Source organism: Heterodontus francisci, chromosome 23 (assembly GCF_036365525.1).
Source record: "Heterodontus francisci isolate sHetFra1 chromosome 23, sHetFra1.hap1, whole genome shotgun sequence".
In the NCBI taxonomy this organism is placed as follows: Eukaryota; Metazoa; Chordata; class Chondrichthyes; order Heterodontiformes; family Heterodontidae; genus Heterodontus; species Heterodontus francisci.
In genome coordinates, this window is record NC_090393.1 from 77,700,313 (window position 1) to 77,724,622 (window position 24,310).

Genomic DNA, 24,310 nt, shown 5'->3' on the forward strand with positions numbered 1-24,310 from the left:
TGATTAGCTGTGAAACCCCCAGAAACAGCAGGCAGGATCACGATAAACTGTGAAACCAACATACACACCTGGCAGGATCCTGATAAACTGTGAAACCCCCATACAAACCTGGCAGGATCCTGCCAAAATGTGAAACCCCCATACACACCTGGCAGGAAACTGATAAACTGTGAAACCAACATACACACCTGGCAGGATCCTGATAAACTGTGAAACCAACATACACACCTGGCAGGATCCTGATGCACAGTGAAACCCAAATGCATACCTGGCAGGATCCTGATCCACTGTGAAACCCCCATACACACCTGGAATGATCCTGACAAACTGTGAAACCCACATACACGCCTGGCAGGATCCTGATACACTGTGAAAAACCCATACACACCTGGCAGGATCCTGATGCACAGTGAAAACCCCATACACACCTGGCAGGATCCTGATACACTGTGAAAACCCCATACACACCGAGCAGGATCCTGATGCACAGGGAAACACCAAACACACCTGGCAGGATCATGATACACTGTGAAAACCCGATACACACCTGGCAGGATCCTGATACACTGTGAAAAACCCCGTACACACCTGGCAGGATCCTGATACACTGTGCAAACCCCATACACACCTGGCAGGATGCTGATACACTGTGAAAACCCAGTACACACCTGGCAGGATCCTGATGCACAGTGAATACCCCAAGCACACCTGGCAGGATCCTGAACCACTGTGAAACCCCATACACATGTGGCAGGATCCTGATAAACTGTGAAACCCCCAAACACACCTGGCAGGATCCTGATAAACTGTGAAACCCACATAGACACCTGGCAGGATCCTGATCCACTGCGAAACCCAATACACACCAGGCAGGATCCTGATAAACTGTGAGACCCACATACACACCTGGCAGGATCCTGATGCACTGTGAAAACCCCATGCACACCTGGCAGGATCCTGATAAACTGTGAAACCCCCATACACACCTGGCAGGATACTGATACACTGTGAAAACCCCATCCACACGTGGCAGGATCCTGAAAAACTGTGAAATCCACTTACACACCTGGCAGGATCCTGATACACTGTGAAAACCCCATACACACCGAGCAGGATCCTGATGCTCAGTGAAACCCCAAACACACCTGGCAGGATTCTGAACCACTGTGAAAACCCATACACACGTGGCAGGATCTTGAAAAACTGTGAAACCCACATGCACACCTGGCAGGATCCTGATACACTGTGAATTCCCCATACACACCTGGCAGGTTCCTGATCCACTGTGAAAACCCCATACACATCTGGCAGGATCATGATGCACTGTGAAATCCCATACACATGTGGCAGGATCCGGATAAACTGTGAAACCCCCAAACACACCTGGCAGGATCCTGATAAATTGTGAAACCCACATAGACTCCTGGCAGTATCCTGATCCACTGCGAAACCCCATGCACACCAGGCAGGATCCTGATAAACTGTGAGACCCACATACACACCTGGCAGGTTCCTGATGCACTGTGAAAACACCATACACACCTGGAAGGATCCTGATAAACTGTGAAACCCCCATACACACCTGGCAGGATCCTGATACACTGTGAAAAACCCATACACACGTGGCAGGATCCTGATCCTCTGTGAAACCCCCATACACACCTGGCAGGATCCTGATACACTGTGAAAAACCCATACACACGTGGCAGGATCCTGATCCTCTGTGAAACCCCATACACACCAGGCAGGATCCTGATAAACTGTGAAACCCACATACACACCTGGCAGGAGCCTGATACACTGTGAAACCCACATACACACCTGGCAGGAACCTGACACACTGTGAAAACCCCAGACACACCAGGCAGGATCCTGATAAACTGTGAAACCCACATATACACGTGGAAGGATCCTGATCCACTGTGAAACCCCATACACACGTGGCAGGATCCTGATACACTGTGAAACCCGCAGACACATCTGGAAGGATCCTGATGCACTGTGAAAAACCCATACACATCTGGCAGGATCCTGATGCACTGTGAAAACCCCATTCACATCTGGCAGGAAACTGATAAACTGTGAAACCAAAATACACACCTGGCAGGATCCTGATTAGCTGTGAAACCCCCAGAAACAGCAGGCAGGATCACGATAAACTGTGAAACCCCCATACACACCTGGCAGGAAACTGATAAACTGTGAAACCAACATACACACATGGCAGGATCCTGATAAACTGTGAAACCAACATACACACCTGGCAGGATCCTGAAAAACTGTGAAACCCCCAGACACATCTGGAAGGATCCTGATACACTGTGAAAAACCCATACACACGTGTCAGAATCCTGATCCTCTGTGAAACCCCATACACACCAGGCAGGATCCTGATAAACTGTGAAACCCACATACACACCTGGCAGGAGCCTGATACAATGTGAAACCCACTTACACAACTGGCAGGAACCTGACACACTGTGAAAACCCCAGACACACCAGGCAGGATCCTGATAAACTGTGAAACCCACATATACACCTGTCAGGATCCTGATAAACTGTGAAACCCCATACACACGTGGCAGGATCCTGATACACTGTGAAACCCCCAGACACATCTGGAAGGATCCTGATGCACTGTGAAAAACCCATACACATCTGGCAGGATCCTGATGCACTGTGAAAACCCCATACACACCGAGCAGGATCCTGATGCTCAGTGAAACCCCAAACACACCTGGCAGGATTCTGAACCACTGTGAAAACCCATACACACGTGGCAGGATCTTGAAAAACTGTGAAACCCACATGCACACCTGGCAGGATCCTGATACACTGTGAATTCCCCATACACACCTGGCAGGTTCCTGATCCACTGTGAAAACCCCATACACATCTGGCAGGATCATGATGCACTGTGAAATCCCATACACATGTGGCAGGATCCGGATAAACTGTGAAACCCCCAAACACACCTGGCAGGATCCTGATAAATTGTGAAACCCACATAGACTCCTGGCAGTATCCTGATCCACTGCGAAACCCCATGCACACCAGGCAGGATCCTGATAAACTGTGAGACCCACATACACACCTGGCAGGTTCCTGATGCACTGTGAAAACACCATACACACCTGGAAGGTTCCTGATAAACTGTGAAACCCCCATACACACCTGGCAGGATCCTGATACACTGTGAAAAACCCATACACACGTGGCAGGATCCTGATCCTCTGTGAAACCCCCATACACACCTGGCAGGATCCTGATACACTGTGAAAAACCCATACACACGTGGCAGTATCCTGATCCTCTGTGAAACCCCATACACACCAGGCAGGATCCTGATAAACTGTGAAACCCACATACACACCTGGCAGGAGCCTGATACACTGTGAAACCCACATACACACCTGGCAGGAACCTGACACACTGTGAAAACCCCAGACACACCAGGCAGGATCCTGATAAACTGTGAAACCCACATATACACGTGGAAGGATCCTGATCCACTGTGAAACCCCATACACACGTGGCAGGATCCTGATACACTGTGAAACCCGCAGACACATCTGGAAGGATCCTGATGCACTGTGAAAAACCCATACACATCTGGCAGGATCCTGATGCACTGTGAAAACCCCATTCACATCTGGCAGGAAACTGATAAACTGTGAAACCAAAATACACACCTGGCAGGATCCTGATTAGCTGTGAAACCCCCAGAAACAGCAGGCAGGATCACGATAAACTGTGAAACCCCCATACACACCTGGCAGGAAACTGATAAACTGTGAAACCAACATACACACATGGCAGGATCCTGATAAACTGTGAAACCAACATACACACCTGGCAGGATCCTGATGCACAGTGAAACCCATATACATACCTGGCAGGATCCTGATACACTGTGAAACCCCCATACACACCTGGAATGATCCTGATAAACTGTGAAACCCACATACACACCTGGCAGGATCCTGATAAACTGTGAAAAACCCATACACACCTGGCAGGATCCTGATGCACAGTGAAAACCCCATACACACCTGGCAGGATCCTGAAAAACTGTGAAACCCCCAGACACATCTGGAAGGATCCTGATACACTGTGAAAAACCCATACACACGTGTCAGGATCCTGATCCTCTGTGAAACCCCATACACACCAGGCAGGATCCTGATAAACTGTGAAACCCACATACACACCTGGCAGGAGCCTGATACAATGTGAAACCCACTTACACACCTGGCAGGAACCTGACACACTGTGAAAACCCCAGACACACCAGGCAGGATCCTGATAAACTGTGAAACCCACATATACACCTGTCAGGATCCTGATAAACTGTGAAACCCCATACACACGTGGCAGGATCCTGATACACTGTGAAACCCCCAGACACATCTGGAAGGATCCTGATGCACTGTGAAAAACCCATACACATCTGGCAGGATCCTGATGCACTGTGAAAACCCCATTCACATCTGGCAGGAAACTGATAAACTGTGAAACCCACATACACACCTGGCAGGATCCTAATTAGCTGTGAAACCCCCAGAAACAGCAGGCAGGATCACGATAAACTGTGAAACCCCCATACACACCTGGCAGGAAACTGATAAACTGTGAAACCAACATACACACCTGGCAGGATCCTGATAAACTGTGAAACCCCCATACACACCTGGCAGGATCCTGCCAAAATGTGAAACCCCCATACACACCTGGCAGGAAACTGATAAACTGTGAAACCAACATACACACCTGGCAGGATCCTGATAAACTGTGAAACCAACATACACACCTGGCAGGATCCTGATGCACAGTGAAACCCAAATGCATACCTGGCAGGATCCTGATCCACTGTGAAACCCCCAAACACACCTGGAATGATCCTGATAAACTGTGAAACCCACATACACACCTGGCAGGATCCTGATACACTGTGAAAAACCCATACACACCTGGCAGGATCCTGATGCACAGTGAAAACCCCATACACACCTGGCAGGATCCTGATACACTGTGAAAACCCCATACACACCTGGAATGATCCTGATAAACTGTGAAACCAACATACACACCTGGCAGGATCCTGATACACTGTGAAAAACCCATACACACCTGGCAGGATCCTGATGCACAGTGAAAACCCCATACACACCTGGCAGGAACCTGATACACTGTGAAAACCCCACACACCCCTGGCAGGATCCTGATACACTGTGAAAACCCCATACACACCGAGAAGGATCCTGATGCACAGGGAAACACCAAACACACCTGGCAGGATCATGATACACTGTGAAAACCCGATACACACCTGGCAGGATCCTGATACACTGTGAAAAACCCCGTACACACCTGGCAGGATCCTGATACACTGTGAAAACCCCATACACACCTGGCAGGATGCTGATACACTGTGAAAACCCAGTACACACCTGGCAGGATCCTGATGCACAGTGAATACCCCAAGCACACCTGGCAGGATCCTGAACCACTGTGAAACCCCATACACATGTGGCAGGATCCTGATAAACTGTGAAACCCCCAAACACACCTGGCAGGATCCTGATAAAATGTGAAACCCACATAGACACCTGGCAGGATCCTGATCCACTGCGAAACCCAATACACACCAGGCAGGATCCTGATAAACTGTGAGACCCACATACACACCTGGCAGGATCCTGATGCACTGTGAAAACCCCATGCACACCTGGCAGGATCCTGATAAACTGTGAAACCCCCATACACACCTGGCAGGATCCTGATACACTGTGAAAACCCCATCCACACGTGGCAGGATCCTGAAAAACTGTGAAATCCACTTAAACACCTGGCAGGATCCTGATACACTGTGAAAACCCCATACACACCGAGCAGGATCCTGATGCTCAGTGAAACCCCAAACACACCTGGCAGGATTCTGAACCACTGTGAAAACCCATACACATGTGGCAGGATCTTGAAAAACTGTGAAACCCACATGCACACCTGGCAGGATCCTGATACACTATGAATTCCCCATACACACCTGGCAGGTTCCTGATCCACTGTGAAAACCCATACACATGTGGCAGGATCCGGATAATCTGTGAAACCCCCAAACACACCTGGCAGGATCCTGATAAACTGTGAAACCCCCATAGACTCCTGGCAGTATCCTGATCCACTGCGAAACCCCATGCACACCAGGCAGGATCCTGATAAACTGTGAGACCCACATACACACCTGGCAGGTTCCTGATGCACTGTGAAAACACCATACACACCTGGCAGGATCCTGATAAACTGTGAAACCCCCATACACACCTGGTAGGATCCTGATACACTGTGAAAAACCCATACACACGTGGCAGGATCCTGATCCTCTGTGAAACCCCATACACACCAGGCAGGATCCTGATAAACTGTGAAACCCACATACACACCTGGCAGGAGCCTGATACACTGTGAAACCCACATACACACCTGGCAGGAACCTGACACACTGTGAAAACCCCAGACACACCAGGCAGGATCCTGATAAACTGTGAAACCCACATATACACGTGGAAGGATCCTGATCCACTGTGAAACCCGCAGACACATCTGGAAGGATCCTGATGCACTGTGAAAAACCCATACACATCTGGCAGGATCCTGATGCACTGTGAAAACCCCATTCACATCTGGCAGGAAACTGATAAACTGTGAAACCCACATACACACCTGGCAGGATCCTGATTAGCTGTGAAACCCCCAGAAACAGCAGGCAGGATCACGATAAACTGTGAAATCCCCATACACACCTGGCAGGATCCTGCCAAAATGTGAAACCCCCATACACACCTGGCAGGAAACTGATAAACTGTGAAACGAACATACACACCTGGCAGGATCCTGATAAACTGTGAAACCAACATACACACCTGGCAGGATCCTGATGCACAGTGAAACCCATATACATACCTGGCAGGATCCTGATACACTGTGAAACCCCCATACACACCTGGAATGATCCTGATAAACTGTGAAAAACCCACATACACACCTGGCAGGATCCTGATAAACTGAAAACCCCATACACACCTGGCAGGATCCTGATGCACAGTGAAAACCCCATACACACCTGGCAGGATCCTGAAACACTGTGAAACCCCCTGACACATCTGGAAGGATCCTGATACACTGTGAAAAACCCATACACACGTGTCAGGATCCTGATCCTCTGTGAAACCCCATACACACCAGGCAGGATCCTGATAAACTGTGAAACCCACATACACACCTGGCAGGAGCCTGATACAATGTGAAACCCACTTACACACCTGGCAGGAACCTGACACACTGTGAAAACCCCAGACACACCAGGCAGGATCCTGATAAACTGTGAAACCCACATATACACCTGTCAGGATCCTGATAAACTGTGAAACCCCATACACACGTGGCAGGATCCTGATACAATGTGAAACCCCCAGACACATCTGGAAGGATCCTGATGCACTGTGAAAAACCCATACACATCTGGCAGGATCCTGATGCACTGTGAAAACCCCATTCACATCTGGCAGGAAACTGATAAACTGTGAAACCCACATACACTCCTGGCAGGATCCTGATTAGCTGTGAAACCCCCAGAAACAGCAGGCAGGATCAAGATAAACTGTGAAACCCCCATACACACCTGGCAGGATCCTGCCAAAATGTGAAACCCCCATACAGACCTGGCAGGAAACTGATAAACTGTGAAACCAACATACACACCTGGCAGGATCCTGATAAACTGTGAAACCCCCATACACACCTGGCAGGATCCTGCCAAAATGTGAAACCCCCATACACACCTGGCAGGAAACTGATAAACTGTGAAACCAACATACACACCTGGCAGGATCCTGATAAACTGTGAAACCAACATACACACCAGGCAGGATCCTGATGCACAGTGAAACCCAAATGCATACCTGGCAGGATCCTGATCCACTGTGAAACCCCCATACACACCTGGAATGATCCTGATAAACTGTGAAACCCACATACACACCTGGCAGGATCCTGATACACTGTGAAAAACCCATATACACCTGGCAGGATCCTGATGCACAGTGAAAACCCCATACACACCTGGCAGGATCCTGATACACTGTGAAAACTCCACACACACCTGGCAGGATCCTGATACATTGTGAAAACCCCATACACACCGTGCAGGATCCTGATGCACAGGGAAACACCAAACACACCTGGCAGGATCATGATACACTGTGAAAACCCGATACACACCTGGCAGGATCCTGATACACTGTGAAAAACCCCGTACACACCTGGCAGGATCCTGATACACTGGGAAAACCCCATACACACCTGGCAGGATGCTGATACACTGTGAAAACCCAGTACACACCTGGCAGGATCCTGATGCACAGTGAATACCCCAAGCACACCTGGCAGGATCCTGAACCACTGTGAAACCCCATACACATGTGGCAGGATCCTGATAAACTGTGAAACCCCCAAACACACCTGGCAGGATCCTGATAAACTGTGAAACCCACATAGACACCTGGCAGGATCCTGATCCACTGCGAAACCCAATACACACCAGGCAGGATCCTGATAAACTGTGAGACCCACATACATACCTGGCAGGATCCTGATGCACTGTGAAAACCCCATACACACCTGGCAGGATCCTGATAAACTGTGAAACCCCCATACACACCTGGCAGGATCCTGATACACTGTGAAAACCCCATCCACACGTGGCAGGATCCTGAAAAACTGTGAAATCCACATACACACCTGGCAGGATCCTGATACACTGTGAAAACCCCATACACACCGAGCAGGATCCTGATGCACAGTGAAACCCCAAACACACCTGGCAGGATTCTGAACCACTGTGAAAACCCATACACACGTGGCAGGATCTTGAAAAACTGTGAAACCCACATGCACACCTGGCAGGATCCTGATACACTGTGAATTCCCCATACACACCTGGCAGGTTCCTGATCCACTGCGAAAACCCCATACACATCTGGCAGGATCATGATACACTGTGAAAACCCATACACATGTGGCAGGATCCGGATAAACTGTGAAACCCACATACACACCTGGCAGGATCCTGATAAACTGTGAAACCCACATAGACTCCTGGCAGTATCCGGATCCACTGCGAAACCCCATGCACACCAGGCAGGATCCTGATAAACTGTGAGACCCACATACACACCTGGCAGGTTCCTGATGCACTGTGAAAACACCATACACACCTGGCAGGATCCTGATAAACTGTGAAACCCCCATAAACACCTGGCAGGATCCTGATACACTGTGAAAAACCCATACACACGTGGCAGGATCCTGATCCTCTGTGAAACCCCATACACACCAGGCAGGATCCTGATAAACTGTGAAACCCACATACACACCTGGCAGGAGCCTGATACACTGTGAAACCCACATACACACCTGGCAGGAACCTGACACACTGTGAAAACCCCAGACACACCAGGCAGGATCCTGATAAACTGTGAAACCCACATATACACGTGGCAGGATCCTGATACACTGTGAAACCCACATACACACCTGGCAGGATCCTGATACACTGTGAAAAACCCATATACACCTGGCAGGATCCTGATGCACAGTGAAAACCCCATACACACCTGGCAGGATCCTGATACACTGTGAAAACTCCACACACACCTGGCAGGATCCTGATACATTGTGAAAACCCCATACACACCGAGCAGGATCCTGATGCACAGGGAAACACCAAACACACCTGGCAGGATCATGATACACTGTGAAAACCCGATACACACCTGGCAGGATCCTGATACACTGTGAAAAACCCCGTACACACCTGGCAGGATCCTGATACACTGGGAAAACCCCATACACACCTGGCAGGATGCTGATACACTGTGAAAACCCAGTACACACCTGGCAGGATCCTGATGCACAGTGAATACCCCAAGCACACCTGGCAGGATCCTGAACCACTGTGAAACCCCATACACATGTGGCAGGATCCTGATAAACTGTGAAACCCCCAAACACACCTGGCAGGATCCTGATAAACTGTGAAACCCACATAGACACCTGGCAGGATCCTGATCCACTGCGAAACCCAATACACACCAGGCAGGATCCTGATAAACTGTGAGACCCACATACATACCTGGCAGGATCCTGATGCACTGTGAAACCCCCATACACACCTGGCAGGATCCTGATACACTGTGAAAACCCCATCCACACGTGGCAGGATCCTGAAAAACTGTGAAATCCACATACACACCTGGCAGGATCCTGATAAACTGTGAAACCCACATAGACTCCTGGCAGTATCCTGATCCACTGCGAAACCCCATGCACACCAGGCAGGATCCTGATAAACTGTGAGACCCACATACACACCTGGCAGGTTCCTGATGCACTGTGAAAACACCATACACACCTGGCAGGATCCTGATAAACTGTGAAACCCCCATAAACACCTGGCAGGATCCTGATACACTGTGAAAAACCCATACACACGTGGCAGGATCCTGATCCTCTGTGAAACCCCATACACACCAGGCAGGATCCTGATAAACTGTGAAACCCACATACACACCTGGCAGGAGCCTGATACACTGTGAAACCCACATACACACCTGGCAGGAACCTGACACACTGTGAAAACCCCAGACACACCAGGCAGGATCCTGATAAACTGTGAAACCCACATATACACGTGGCAGGATCCTGATACACTGTGAAACCCCATACACACGTGGCAGGATCCTGATACACTGTGAAACACCCAGACACATCTGGAAGGATCCTGATGCACTGTGAAAAGCCCATACACATCTGGCAGGATCCTGATGCACTGTGAAAACCCCATTCACATCTGGCAGGAAACTGATAAACTGTGAAACCCACATACACACCTGGCAGGATCCTGATTAGCTGTGAAACCCCCAGAAACAGCAGGCAGGATCACGATAAACTGTGAAATCCCCATACACACCTGGCAGGATCCTGCCAAAATGTGAAACCCCCATACACACCTGGCAGGAAACTGATAAACTGTGAAACCAAAATACACACCTGGCAGGATCCTGATAAACTGTGAAACCAACATACACACCTGGCAGGATCCTGATGCACAGTGAAACCCATATACATACCTGGCAGGATCCTGATACACTGTGAAACCCCCATACACACCTGGAATGATCCTGATAAACTGTGAAACCCACATACACACCTGGCAGGATCCTGATAAACTGTGAAAAACCCATACACACCTGGCAGGATCCTGATGCACCGTGAAAACCCCATACACACCTGGCAGGATCCTGATACACTGTGAAAACCCCACACACAACTGGCAGGATCCTGATACACTGTGAAAACCCCATACACACCGAGCAGGATCCTGATGCACAGTGAAACCCCAAACACACCTGGCAGGATCCTGAACCACTGTGTAAACCCATACACACGTGGCAGGATCTTGAAAAACTGTGAAACCCACATGCACACCTGGCAGGATCCTGATACACTGTGAAAACCCCATACACACCGAGCAGGATCCTGATGCACAGTGAAACCCCAAACACACCTGGCAGGATCCTGAACCACTGTGAAAACCCATACACACGTGGCAGGATCTTGAAAAACTGTGAAACCCACATGCACACCTGGCAGGATCCTGATACACTGTGAATTCCCCATACACACCTGGCAGGTTCCTGATCCACTGTGAAAACCCCATACACATCTGGCAGGATCATGGTACACTGTGAAAACCCATACACATGTGGCAGGATCCGGATAAACTGTGAAACCCCCAAACACACCTGGCAGGATCCTGATAAACTGTGAAACCCACATAGACTCCTGGCAGTATCCTGATCCACTGCGAAACCCCATGCACACCAGGCAGGATCCTGATAAACTGTGAGACCCACATACACACCTGGCAGGTTCCTGATGCACTGTGAAAACACCATACACACCTGGCAGGATCCTGATAAACTGTGACACCCCCATACACACCTGGCAGGATCCTGATACACTGTGAAAAACCCATACACACGTGGCAGGATCCTGATCATCTGTGAAACCCCATACACACCAGGCAGGATCGTGATAAACTGTGAAACCCACATACACACCTGGCAGGAGCCTGATACACTGTGAAACCCACATAAACACCTGGCAGGAACCTGACACACTGTGAAAACCCCAGACACACCAGGCAGGATCCTGATAAACTGTGAAACCCACATATACACGTGGCAGGATCCTGATCCACTGTGAAACCCCATACATACCTGGCAGGATCCTGACACACTGTGAAACCCCCATACACACCTGGAATGATCCTGATAAACTGTGAAACCCACATACACACCTGGCAGGATCCTGATAAACTGTGAAAAACCCATACACACCTGGCAGGATCCTGATGCACCGTGAAAACCCCATACACACCTGGCAGGATCCTGATACACTGTGAAAACCCCACACACAACTGGCAGGATCCTGATACACTGTGAAAACCCCATTCACACCGAGCAGGATCCTGATGCACAGTGGAACCCCAAACACACCTGGCAGGATCCTGAACCACTGTGTAAACCCATACACACGTGGCAGGATCTTGAAAAACTGTGAAACCCACATGCACACCTGGCAGGATCCTGATACACTGTGAATTCCCCATACACACCTGGCAGGTTCCTGATCCACTGTGAAAACCCCATACACATCTGGCAGGATCATGATACACTGTGAAAACCCATACACATGTGGCAGGATCCGGATAAACTGTGAAACCCCCAAACACACCTGGCAGGATCCTGATAAACTGTGAAACCCACATAGACTCCTGGCAGTATCCTGATCCACTGCGAAACCCCATGCACACCAGGCAGGATCCTGATAAACTGTGAGACCCACATACACACCTGTAGGTTCCTGATGCACTGTGAAAACACCATACACACCTGGCAGGATCCTGATAAACTGTGATACCCCCATACACACCTGGCAGGATCCTGATACACTGTGAAAAACCCATACACACGTGGCAGGATCCTGATCATCTGTGAAACCCCATACACACCAGGCAGGATCGTGATAAACTGTGAAACCCACATACACACCTGGCAGGAGCCTGATACACTGTGAAACCCACATACACACCTGGCAGGAACCTGACACACTGTGAAAACCCCAGACACACCAGGCAGGATCCTGATAAACTGTGAAACCCACATATACACGTGGCAGGATCCTGATCCACTGTGAAACCCCATACACACGTGGCAGGATCCTGATACACTGTGAAACCCCCAGACACATCTGGAAGGATCCTGATGCTCTGTGAAAAGCCCATACACATCTGGCAGGATCCTGATGCACTGTGAAAACCCCATTCACATCTGGCAGGAAACTGATAAACTGTGAAACCCACATACACACCTGGCAGGATCCTGATTAGCTGTGAAACCCCCAGAAACAGCAGGCAGGATCACGATAAACTGTGAAATCCCCATACACACCTGGCAGGATCCTGCCAAAATGTGAAACCCCCATACACACCTGGCAGGAAACTGATAAACTGTGAAACCAACATACACACCTGGCAGGATCCTGATAAACTGTGAAACCAACATACACACCTGGCAGGATCCTGATGCACAGTGAAACCCATATACATACCTGGCAGGATCCTGATACACTGTGAAACCCCCATACACACCTGGAATGATCCTGATAAACTGTGAAACCCACATACACACCTGGCAGGATCCTGATAAACTGTGAAAAACCCATACACACCTGGCAGGATCCTGATGCACAGTGAAAACCCCATACACACCTGGCAGGATCCTGATACACTGTGAAAACCCCACACACACCTGGCAGGATCCTGATACACTGTGAAAACCCCATACACACCGAGCAGGATCCTGATGCACAGTGAAACCCCAAACACACCTGGCAGGATCCTGAACCACTGTGTAAACCCATACACACGTGGCAGGATCTTGAAAAACTGTGAAACCCACATGCACACCTGGCAGGATCCTGATACACTGTGAATTCCCCATACACACCTGGCAGGTTCCTGATCCACTGTGAAAACCCCATACACATCTGGCAGGATCATGATACACTGTGAAAACCCCATACACACCTGGCAGGATCCTGATACACTGTGAAAAACCCCTTACACACCTGGCAGGATCCTGATACACTGTGAAAACCCCATACACACCTGGCAGGATGCTGATACACTGTGAAAACCCCGTACACACCTGGCAGTATCCTGATGCACAGTGAATACCCCAAACACACCTGGCAGGATCCTGAACCACTGTGAAACCCCATACACATGTGGCAGGATCCTGATAAACTGTGAAACCCCCAAACACACCTGGCAGGATTCTGATAAACTGTGAAACCCACATAGACACCTGGCAGGATCCTGATCCACTGCGAAACCCAATACACACCAGGCAGGATCCTGATAAACTGTGAGACCCACATATACACCTGGCAGGATCCTGATGCACTGTGAAAACCCCATGCACACCTGGCAGGATCCTGATAAACTGTGATACCCCCAAACACACCTGGCAGGATCCTGATAAACTGTGAAACCCACATAGACACCTGGCAGGATCCTGATCCACTGCGAAACCCCATACACACCAGGCAGGATCCTGATAAACTGGGAAAACCCCACACACACGTGGCAGGATCCTGATAAACTGTGAAACCCACATACACACCTGGCAGGATCCTGATAAACTGTGAACCCCCAGAAACAGCAGGCAGGATCCCGATAAACTGTGAAACCCCATGCACACCAGGCAGGATCCTGATAAACTGTGAGAACCACATACACAACTGGCAGGATCCTGATGCACTGTGAAAACACCATACACACCGGGCAGGATCCTGATAAACTGTGAAACCCCCATACACACCTGCCAGGATCCTGATACACTGTGAAAACCACATACACACGTGGCAGGATCCTGATCCTATGTGAAACCCCATACACACCAGGCAGGATCCTGATAAACTGTGAAACCCTCATACACACCTGGCAGGAGCCTGATACACTGTGAAAGCCACATACACACCTGGCAGGAACCTGACACACTGTGAAACCCCCAGACACACCAGGCAGGATCCTGATAAACTGTGAAACCCACATATACACCTGGCAGGATCCTGATAAACTGTGAAACCCCATACACACCTGGCAGGATCCTGATAAACTGTGAAAACCCCAGACAAATCTGGCAGGATCCTGATAAACTGTGAAACCCATATACACAACTGGCAGGATCCTGATACACTGTGAAACCCCCATACACACCTGGCATGATCCTGATAAACTGTGAAACCCACATGCACACCTGGCAGGATCCTGATACACTGTGAATTCCCAATACACACCTGGCAGGTTCCTGATCCACGGTGAAAACCCCATACACATCTGGCAGGATCATGATACACTGTGAAAACCCCATGCACACCAGGCAGGATCCTGATAAACTGTGAGAACCACATACACAACTGGCAGGATCCTGATGCACTGTGAATTCCCCATACACACCTGGCAGGATCCTGATACACTGTGAATTCCCCATACACACCTGGCAGGTTCCTGATCCACGGTGAAAACCCCATACACATCTGGCAGGATCATGATACACTGTGAAAACCCCATACACACCTGGCAGGATCCTGATGCACAGTGAACAACCCCGTACACACCTGGCAGGATACTGATACACTGTGAAAACCCCATACACACCTGGCAGGATGTTGATACACTGTGAAAACCCCGTAAACACTTGGCAGGATCCTGATGCACAGTGAATACCCCAAACACACCTGGCAGGATCCTGAACCACTGTGAAACCCCATACACATGTGGCAGGAGCCTGATAAACTGTGAAACGCCCAAACACACCTGGCAGGATCCTGATAACTGTGAAACCCACATTGACACCTGGCAGGATCCTGATCCACTGCGAAACCCCATACACCCCAGACAGGACCCTGATAAACTGTGAAACCCCCATACACACCTGGCAGGATCCTGATACTCTGTGAAAACCCCATACCCACGTGGCAGGATCCTGATGCACTGTGAAAACCCCAGACACACCAGGCAGGATCCTGAAAAACTGTGAAACCCACATATACACCTGGCAGGATCCTGACAAACTGTGAAACCCCATACACACGTGGCAGGATCCTGATACACTGTGAAACGCCCAGACACATCTGGAAGGATCCTGATGCACTGTGAAAAACCCATACACATCTGGCAGGATCCTGATGCACTGTGAAAAATCCATTCACATCTGGCAGGATCCTGATAAACTGTGAAACCCACATACACACCTGGCAGGATCCTGATAAACTGTGAAACCCCCAGAAACAGCAGGCAGGATCCCGATAAACTGTGAAACCCCCATACTCACCTGGCAGGATCCTGCCAAACTGTGAAACCCCCATACACACCTGGCAGGAAACTGATAATTTGTGAAACCAACATACACACCTGGCAGGATCCTGATAAAATGTGAAACCTCCATACACACCTGGCAGGATCCTGATAAACTGTGAAAACCCCAGACACACCTGGCAGGATCCTGATAAACTGTGAAAACCACATACATACCTGGCATGATCCTGATAAACTGTGAAACCCACATACACACCTGGCATGATCCTGATACACTATGAAAACCCCATACACTCCTGGCAGGATCCTGATGCACAGTGAAAACCCCATACACACCTGGCAGGATCCTGATGCACAGTGAATACCCCAAACACACCTGGCAGGATCCTGATACACTGTGAAAACCCCATACACACCTGGCAGTATACTGATGCACTGTGAACACCACATACACACCTGGCTGGATCCTCATGCACTTTGAAAACCCCACACACACCTGGCAGGATCCTGATCCACTGTGAAAACCCCGTACAAACCTGGCAGGATTCTGATCCACTGTGAAACCCCATTCACATCTGGCAGGATCCTGATAAACTGTGAAATCCCTGACACACCTGGCAGTATTTGATCCACTGTGAAAACCCCACACTCACCTGGCAGGATCCTGATCCATTGCGAAAACTCCATACACATCTGGCAGGATCCTGATGCACTGTGAAACCCCCAGACACATCTGGAAGGATCCTGATGCACTGTGAAAAACCCATACACATCTGGCAGGACACTGATGCACTGTGAAAACCCCATTCACATCTGGCAGGATCCTGATAAACTGTGAAATCCCTGACACACCTGGCAGTATTTGATCCACTGTGAAAACCCCACACTCACCTGGCAGGATCCTGATCCATTGCGAAAACTCCATACACATCTGGCAGGATCCTGATGCACTGTGAAACCCCAAGACACATCTGGAAGGATCCTGATGCACTGTGAAAAACCGATACACATCTGGCAGGATCTTGATGCACTGTGAACACCCCATTTACATCTGGCAGGATCCTGATAAACTGTGAAACCCACATACACACCTGGCAGGATCCTGATAAACTGTGAAACCCCCAGAAACAGCATGCATGATCGAGATAAACTGTGAAACCCCCTAACACACCTGGCAGGATCCTGATACACTGTGAAAACCCCATACACACCTGGCAGTATACTGATGCACTGTGAACACCACATACACACCTGGCTGGATCCTCATGCACTGTGAAAACCCCACACACACCTGGCAGGATCCTGATCCACTGTGAAAACCCCGTATAAACCTGGCAGGATCCTGATCCACTGTGAAACCCCATTCACATCTGGCAGTATCCTGATAAACTGTGAAATCCCTGACACACCAGGCAGTATTTGATCCACTGTGAAAACCCCACACTCACCTGGCAGGATCCTGATCCACTGCGAAAACTCCATACACATCTGGCAGGATCCTGATGCACTGTGAAACCCCCAGACACATCTGGAAGGATCCTGATGCACTGTGAAAAACCCATACACATCTGGCAGGATCCTGATGCACTGTGAAAACCCCATTCACATCTGGCAGGATCCTGATAAACTGTGAAACCCACATACACACCTGGCAGGATCCTGATAAACTGTGAAACCCCCAGAAACAGCAGGCAGGATCCCGATAAACTGTGAAACCCCCATACAAACCTAGCAGGATCCTGATAAACTGTGAAACCCACATAGACACCTGGCAGGATCCTGATCCACTGCAAAACCCCATGCACACCAGGCAGGATCCTGATAAACTGTGAGACCCACATACACAACTGGCAGGATCCTGATGCACTGTGAAAACCCTATACACACCGGGCAGGATCCTGATAAACTGTGAAACCCCCATACTCACCTGCCAGGATCCTGATACACTGTGAAAACCCCATACACACCTGCCAGGATCCTGATACACTGTGAAAACCCCATACACACGTGGCAGGATCGTGATCCTATGTGAAACCCCATACACACCAGGCAGGATCCTGATAAACTGTGAAACCCACATACACACCTGGCAGGAGCCTGATACACTGTGAAACCCACATACACACCTGGCAGGAACCTGACACACTGTGAAAACCCCAGACACACCAGGCAGGATCCTGATAAACTGTGAAACCCACATATACACCTGGCAGGATCCTGATAAACTGTGAAACCCCATACACACGTGGCAGGATCCTGATGCACTGTGAAACCCCAAGACACATCTGGAAGGATCCTGATGCACTGTGAAAAACCGATACACATCTGGCAGGATCCTGATGCACTGTGAACACCCCATTCACATCTCGCAGGATCCTGATAAACTGTGAAACCCACATACACACCTGGCAGGATCCTGATAAACTGTGAAACCCCCAGAAACAGCATGCAGGATCGAGATAAACTGTGAAACCCCCTAACACACCTGGCAGGATCCTGCCAAACTGTGAAACCCCCAAAAACACCTGGCAGGAAACTGATAAACTGTGAAACCAACATACACACCTGGCAGGATCGTGATAAACTGTGAAACCCCCATACACACCTGGCAGGATCCTGATAAACTGTGAAAACCCCAGACAAATCTGGCAGGATCCTGATAAACTGTGAAACACATATACACACCTGGCAGGATCCTGATACACTGTGAAACCCCCATACACACCTGGAATGATCCTGATAAACTGTGAAACCCACATGCACACCTGGCAGGATCCTGATACACTGTGAATTCCCCATACACACCTGGCAGGTTCCTGATCCACTGTGAAAACCCCATACACATCTGGCAGGATCATGATACACTGTGAAAACCCCATACACACCTGGCAGGATCCTGATGCACAGTGAACAACCCCGTATACACCTGGCAGGATCCTGATACACTGTGAAAACCCCATACACACCTGGCAGGATGCTGATACACTGTGAAAACCCCGTACACACCTGGCAGGATCCTGATGCACAGTGAATTCCCCAAACACACCTGTCAGGATCCTGAACCACTGTGAAACCCCATACACATGTGGCAGGATCCTGATATACTGTGAAACGCCCAAACACAACTGGCAGGATCCTGATAAACTGTGAAACCCACATCGACACCTGGCAGGATCCTGATCCACTGCGAAACCCCATACACACCAGGCAGGATCCTGATAAACTGTGAAACCCCCATACACACCTGGCAGGATCCTGATACTCTGTGAAATCCCCATACACACGTGGCAGGATCCTGATCCACTGTGAAACCCCATACACACCAGGCAGGATCCTGATAAACTGTGAAACCCACATACACACCTGGCAGGAGCCTGATACACTGTGAAACCCACATACACACCTGGCAGGATCCAGACACTCTTTGAAAACCCCAGACACACCAGGCAGGATCCTGATAAACTGTGAAACCCACATATACACCTGGCAGGATCCTGACAAACTGTGAAACCCCATACAAACGTGGCAGGATCCTGATACACTGTGAAACCGCCAGACTCATCTGGAACGATCCTGATGCACTGTGAAAAACCCATACACATCTGGCAGGATCCTGATGCACTGTGAAAACCCCATTCACATCTGGCAGGTTCCTGATAAACTGTGAAACCCACATACACACCTGGCAGGATCCTGATAAACTGTGAAACCCCCAGAAACAGCAGGCAGGATCCCGATAATCTGTGAAACAAACATACACACCTGGCAGGATCCTGAAAAACTGTGAAAACCCCAGACAAACCTGGCAGGATCCTGATAAACAGTAAAACCCATATACACACCTGGCAGTATCCTGATACACTGTGAAACCCCCATACACACCTGGCATGATCCTGATAAACTGTGAAACCCACATACACACCTGGCAGGATCCTGATACACTGTGAAAACCCCATACACACCTGGCAGGATACTGATGCACAGTGAAAACCCCATACACACCTGGCAGGACCCTGATACACTGTGAAAACCCCACACACACCTGGCAGGATCCTGATGCACAGTAAAACCCCCAGACACACCAGTCAGGATCCCGATAAACTGTGAAACCCACATACACACCTGGCAGTATCCTGAAAAACTGTGAATCCCCCAAACACACCTGGCAGTGTCCTGATAAACTGTGAAAACCCCAGACACACCTGGCAGGATCCTGATAAACTGCGAAACCCACATACATACCTGGCATGATCCTGATAAACTGTGAAACCCGCATACACACCTGGCATGATCCTGATACACTATGAAAACCCCACACACCTGGCAGGATCCTGATGCACAGTGAAAACCCCATACACACCTGGCAGGATCCTGATGCACAGTGAAAACCCCAAACACACCTGGCAGGATCCTGATACACTGTGAAAACCCCATACACACCTGGCAGTATACTGATGCACTGTGAACACCACATACACACCTGGCAGGATCCTCATACACTGTGAAAACCCCACACACACCTGGCAGGATCCTGATCCACTGTGAAAACCCCGTACAAACCTGGCAGGATCCTGATCCACTGTGAAACCCCATTCACATCTGGCAGGATCCTGATAAACTGTGAAATCCCTGACACACCTGGCAGTATCTTGATCCACTGTGAAAACCCCACACTCACCTGGCAGGATCCTGATCCACTGCGAAAACTCCATACACATCTGGCAGGATCCTGATACACTGTGAAAACCCCATAAACACCTAGCAGGATCCTGATGCACAGTGAAACCCCAAACACACCTGGCAGGATCCTGAACCACTGTGAATCCCCATCCACACGTGGCAGCATCCTGATAAACTGTGAAAACCACATACACACCTGGCAGGATCCTGATACACTGTGAAATCCCCAAACACACCTGGCAGGATCCTGATACACTGTGAACAATCCCGGACACACCTGGCAGGATGCTGATGCACTGTGAAAACCCCGTGCACACCTGGCAGGATCCTGATGAACAGTGAATACCCCAAACACACCTGGCAGGATCCTGAACCACTGTGAAAACCCCACACATATCTGGCTAGATCCAGATGCCCTGTGAAAACCCCATTCACTCCTGGCAATTTGCTGATAAACTGTGAAACCCACATACACACCTGGCAGGATCCTGATAAACTGTGAAACACCCAGACACACCAGGCAGGATAGTGATAAACTGTGAAACCCCCATACACACCTGGCAGGATCCTGATAAACTGTGAAACCCACATACACAGCTGGCAGGATCCTGATACACTGTGAAAACCTCATGCGCACCTGGCAGGATCCTGATGGACAGTGAGAACCCCATACACACCTGGCAGGATCCTGATACACAGTGAAAACCCCACACACACCTGGCAGGATCCTGATCCACTGTGGAAACCCCATACACACCTGGCAGGATCCTGATCCACTGTGAAAACCCCATACACACTTGGCAGGTTACTGATGCACTGTGAATACCCCAAACACACCTGGCAGGATCCTGATACACTGTGAAAACACCATACACACCTGACAGGATCCTGATCCACTGTATATTCCCCAGAAACACCTGGCAGGATCCTGATATACTGTGAAAACCATTACACACCTGGCAGGATCCTGATATACTGTGAAACCCCCATACGCACCTGGCAGGAGCCTGATGCACTCTGAAATCCCCGCACACACCTGGCATGTTCCTGATGCACAGTGCAACCCCATTCACATCTGGCAGGTTCCTGATACACAGTGAAACCCCATTCACATCTGGCAGGATCCTGATACACTGTAAAACCCCATACACACCTGGCAGGATCCTGATACACTGTGAAACCCCACACACACCTGGCAGGATCCTGATACACAGTGAAACCCCCATATACACCTGGCAGGATCCTGATCCACTGTGAAAACTCCATACACGCCTGGCATGACCTTGATAAACTGTGAACACCCCATACACACCTGGCAGGATCCTGAAACACTGTGAAATCCCTGACACACCTGGCAGGATCCTGATCCTCTTTGAAAACCCCATACACACCTGGCAGGAAACCGATCCACTGTGAAAACTCCATACACATCTGGCAGGATCCTGATCCACTGTGAAAACCCCGTACACACCTGGCAGGCTCCTGATCCACTGTGAAACCCCATTCGCATCTGGCAGGATCCTGATAAACTGTGAAACCCACATGCACACCTGGCAGGATCCTGACACACTGTGAAAACCCCATACACACCGAGCAGGATCCTGATGCACAGTGAAACCCCAAACACACCTGGCAGGATCCTGAACCACTGTGAAAACCCATACACACGTGGCAGGATCTTGATAAACTGTGAAACCCACATGCACACCTGGCAGGATCCTGATACACTGTGAAATCCCCATACACACTTGGCAGGTTCCTGATTCACTGTGAAAACCCCATACAAATCTGGCAGGATTTTGATACACTGTGAAAACCCCATACACACCTGGCAGGATCCTGATCCACTGTGAAACCCCATTCGCATCAGGCAGGATCCTGATAAACTGTGAAACCCACATGCACACCTGGCAGGATCCTGACACACTGTGAAATCCCCATACACACCTGGCAGGTTCCTGATCCACTGTGAAAACCCCATACACATCTGGCAGGATCCTGATACACTGTGAAATCCCCATACACACCTGGCAGGATCCTGATACACTGTGAACAACCCCGTACACACCTGGCAGGATCCTGATACACTGTGAAAACCCCATACACACCTGGCAGAATGCTGATACACTGTGAAAACCCCGTACACACCTGGCAGGATCCTGATACACTGTGAAAACCCCATACACACCTGGCAGAATGCTGATACACTGTGAAAACCCCGTACACACCTGGCAGGATCCTGATGCACAGTGAATACCCCAAACAAACCTGGCAGGATCCTGAACCATTGTGAAACCCCATACAAATGTGGCAGGATCCTGATAAACTGTGAAACCCCCAAACACACCTGGCAGGATCCTGATAAACTGTGAAACCCACATAGACACCTGGCAGGATCCTGATCCACTGTGAAACCCCATACACACCTGGCAGGATCCTGACAAACTGTGAAACCCCCATACACACCTGGCAGGATCCTGATAAACTGTGAAACCCCCATACACACCTGGCAGGATCCTGATAAACTGTGAAAACCCCAGACACACCTGGCAGGATCCTGATAAACTGTGATCCGCACATACACACCTGGCAGGATCCTGATGCACTATGAAAACCCCATACACACCAGGCAGGATCCTGATAAACTGTGAAACCCACATACACACCTGGCAGGATCCTGATACACTGTGAAAACCCCATACACACCTGGCAGGATCCTGATGCACAGTGAAAACCCCATACACACCTGGCAGGATCTTGATACACTGTGAAATCCCCACACACACCGGGCAGGTTCCCGATCCACTGTGAAAACTCCATACACATCTGGCAGGATCCTGATCCACTGTGAAAACCCCGGACACACCTGGCAGGCTCCTGATCCACTGCGAATCCCCATTCACATCTGGCAGGATCCTGATAAACTGTGAAACCCCCATACACACCTGGCAGGATCCTGATACACTGTGAAAACCCCCATACACACCGAGCAAGATCCTGATGCACAGTGAAACCCCAAACACACCTGGCAGGATGCTGAACCACTGTGAAAACCCAGACACATGTGGCAGGATCTTGATCCACTGTGAGACCCACATGCACACCTGGCAGGATCCTGATACA